Source organism: Chlorocebus sabaeus, chromosome 11, assembly GCF_047675955.1.
Source record: "Chlorocebus sabaeus isolate Y175 chromosome 11, mChlSab1.0.hap1, whole genome shotgun sequence".
In the NCBI taxonomy this organism is placed as follows: domain Eukaryota; kingdom Metazoa; phylum Chordata; class Mammalia; order Primates; family Cercopithecidae; genus Chlorocebus; species Chlorocebus sabaeus.
Genome location: NC_132914.1, coordinates 33,989,691 through 33,993,772, shown reverse-complemented (window position 1 = coordinate 33,993,772; position 4,082 = coordinate 33,989,691).

The following is a 4,082-nucleotide window of genomic DNA, read 5'->3' as shown; positions in this document are numbered from 1 at the left end:
AACAATTTTCTGTTCCCCCATCCCAAACAGTTTACAAAAAGAATCATTTACAAACCATTGTCTGACCCATTCAGTTTTCTTAAAAACCATTTTCCACCCCCTAAAATTACCTACATTCTCCACATTTCCCCTATGAAGAAGAGTATATAAGGTTCTAAAACTCATTGAGTGGTTGGGTAATCATTCTCCTGTGATTTTCCACCTGTGCTCCTTAATTAATCTATACACCTTTTCTCCTGTTAACCTGCCTATTATCAGATCATTTCAGTTAATTTTCAGAGGGCAAAAGGACTTTCCCTTCTTGCCTGTACCTTATTTAGAGAGAGTATATAATATTGGAATTGAGTTCCATTCTCTGCCGGCTCTCAATTATACTTTTATCATAACCCATTTATTTGCTCCTAAGCGCAATCAAGGCTCTCAATAGAAAGCAAAAGTAGCAACATTGTCATCTGAAAATAAAAAATGTATTATATTTGCTTTAACAGAATTAAAAGGTACAATAAAAAGGGGGAAGAATTTACTACAATGCCACTACATTTAATAGTCTCCTATTTTGAAATTACTATTATTTGAGACATATACTTCTCACCCTTCATAGGGATTACTAATATGTATTTCCTATATCTACAGGGCTCACCAGCTTGAAATGCAAAAAAAGTAATACCTAATATTAATCTTCCAAATAATATTTGTTCTAAGGAACCACCTGCTAGTTGGCCGAAAATTAGCCCAAGCATTACCTTTTTTTTATATTTGTGGGTACATAGCATGTGTATATACTTATGAGGTACATGAGATACTTTGATACAGGCATGCAATGCATAGTAATTACATCATGGTAAATAGGATATACATCCCTTCAAGAATTTAACCTTTGTGTTACAAACAATTTAACTAGACTCTTTTAGTTATTTTAAAATATATGATCAAGTTATTATTTACTGTAGCCACACTTTTGTGCTATCAAATACTAGGTCTTATTCATTCTTTCTTGCTATTTTTTTATATTCATTAACCATCCCCTCACTGATTGACTTGCATATGTTGAACCATCCTTACTTCCCTGGGATAAATCCCACTTGGTCATGTTGAATGATCTTTTTAAGGTGTTGTTGAATTCACTTTGCTAGTATTTTGTTGAGGATTTTTTTTATCAATGTTCATCAGAAATATTTGCCTCTCTATATATATATTTTTGGATGTGTCTTTGTCTGGTTTTGGTATCAGGGTAACACTGGCCTTGTAAAATGAGTTTGGAAGTATTCCCTCCTCCTTTACTTCTTGGAATAGTTTGGATAGGATTCCTATTAGTTCTTCTTTAAGAGTTTGGTAGAATACAACAGTAAGACATCGGTTCTCAGGCTTTACTTTGCTGGGAGACTTTATTATGACTTCAATCTCATTACATGTTATTTGTCTGTTGAGGTTTTGAACTTCTTCATGGTTCAATCTTGGTAAATTGTTTGTGTCTAGGAATTTGCACATTTCCTCTGGATTTTCCTTTTTTTTTTTTTTTTGGCATACAGTTGCTCATAGTAGCCAAGATTGATCCTTTGAATTTCTGCAATATCAGTGATAATGCCTACGTTTTCATCTCTGACTTTATTTATTTGGGTTTTTCTCTTTTTTTCATGGTCTGGCTAAAGGTTAGCCAATTTTATTTATTTATTTATTTATTTATTTTGGAAAACCAACTTTTAACTTTGTTTATTTTTTTTATCCTTTTCTTCATTTCAGTTTTTTACTTCTGATCTTTATTTCTTTTCTTCTATTAATTTTAGGTTTGGTTTGTTCCTGCTTTTCTAGCTCTTTCAGATGTGTCATTATGTTATTTATTTAAACTTTTTCTTCTTTCTTGATGTAGGCACTTTTAGGTACAAACTTACCTCTTAGTGCAGCTTTTGCTGTTTCCCATAGGTTTTGGTATGTTTTGTTTTTATTATCATCGGTTTCAAGAATTTTTCAGTTTCCTTCCTTCCTTCCTTCCTTTCTTATTTCTTTTTTTCTTTTTTTTTGATAGGGTCTCACTCTGTCACCCAGGCTGCAGTGCAGTGGCACAGTCTTGGCTCACTGCAGCCTTAACCTCCCAAACTCAGGTGACCCTCCTACCTCAGCGCCCCACGTAGCTGGAATTACAGGCACATGCCACCAACAATTTCCTTAATTTCTTCATTGATCCACTAGTCAATTCACGTGCATATTGATTAATTTCCAAGTATTTGTATAGTTTCCAAAATTTCTCTTATTAATTTCTAGTTTTATTCCCTTGTGGTCAGAGAAGATGCTTGATATTATTCAACTTTTTTCAATGTAGTAAGAACTGTTTTGTGACCTAACATATGGTTTATCCTTAAGAATAATCCATGTTCTCAGAAGAAGAATGTGTATTCTGCAGCTGTTGGATGAAATGTTCTGTAAATATGTATTAGGTCCAATTGTTCTGTAGTACAGATTAAGTCCAATGTTTCTTTGTTGATTTTCTGTCCAATGCTAAAAGTGGGGTTTTGAAGTCTCCAGCTATGACTGTATTGAAATCTATCTCTTTCTGTAGCTCTAATAATATTTGCTTTATATATTTGGGTGCTCCAGAATTGGGTGCATATATATTTACAATTGTTATATCCTCTTGCTGAATTGACTCCTTTGTCATTATATAATGATCTTCTTTGTCTCTTATAGTTTTTTGTCTTGAAATCTATTTTGTCTGATATAAGATATAAGATACACATGGCCTTTTCTGATTTCCATTGTCATGGAATATTGGTTTTCATCCCTTTGTGTGTCTTTGTAAGTGAAGTGTGTTTCTTGTAGGCAACAGATCATTGGGTCTTGCTTTTTTATCCTTTGAGCCATTCTATATCTTTTAATTAGAGGATTTAGTCCATTTACATTCAATATTATTATGGATAAGTAAGTACTTACTCCTGCCATTTTTTTATTTGTTTTCTGGTTGTTTTTTTGTCTTCTCTCCCTTCTTTTTTTCCTTCCTAACTTTTAATGAGGATGATTTTCTCTGATGGTGTGATTTAATTTCTTACTTTTTGTGTGTGTATCCATTGTATGTTTTTTCATTTGAGGTTACCATGAGGCTTGCAAATGCTGTCTTATAACCAATTGTTTTAAACTGATAACAATATGGATTGCATAAACAAACAAGCAAAAAGAACACTAATAAAAACTCTATAATTTAACTTCCTCTCTCCACTTTTTAACTTTTTGTTGTTTCTTTGTATGTCTTATTGTGTGGTCAATGTCTTGAAAAGTTGTAATTATTTTTGATTGCTTCATCATTTAGTCTTTCTACTTAAGGGTAGTTTATACACCATAATTACAATGTTATAATATTCTGTGTTTTTCTGTGTGCTATTACCAGTGAATTTTGTACCTTCAGATGATTTGTTATTGCTCACTAAAGTCCTTCTCTTTCATATTGAAGTACTCCCTTTAGCATTTCTTGTAGGACAGGTCTGGTGTTGATAAAATCCCTCAGCCTTTTTATGTCTAAGAAAGTCATTATTTCTCCTTCATGCTTGAAGGATGTTTTCACTGGGTATATTATTCCAGGGTAAAAGGTTTTTTCCTTCAGCACTTTAGATATGTCATGGTGTTCTCTCCTGCCTATAAGGTTTCCACTGAAGAGTTTGCTGCTAGATGTATTGAAGTTCCATTGCATCTTATTTGTTTCTATTCTCTTGTTTCTTGAAGGATCCGTTCTTTATCTTTGACCTTTGGGATTTCGATTATTAAATGCCTTGAGGTAATTTTATTTGGATTTAATCTTCTTGGTGTTCTGTAAACCTCTTCTTCTTGAATACTGATATCTTTCTCTAGGTTTGAAAAGTTTTCTGATATTATTATTTTGAGTAAACTTTCCACCCCTGTCTCTATCTACCTCCTCCCTAAGGCCAATAATGCTTAGATTTGTCCTTTTGAAGCTATTTTCTAGACCTGGTGGATATGCTTTATTCTTTTTTCTTTTGTCTCCTCTAACTGTATATTTTCAAATAGCCTATCTTCAAGCTCACTAATTCCTCTGCTTGATCAATTCTGCTAGTAAAAGACTCTGATGCACTCTTCAG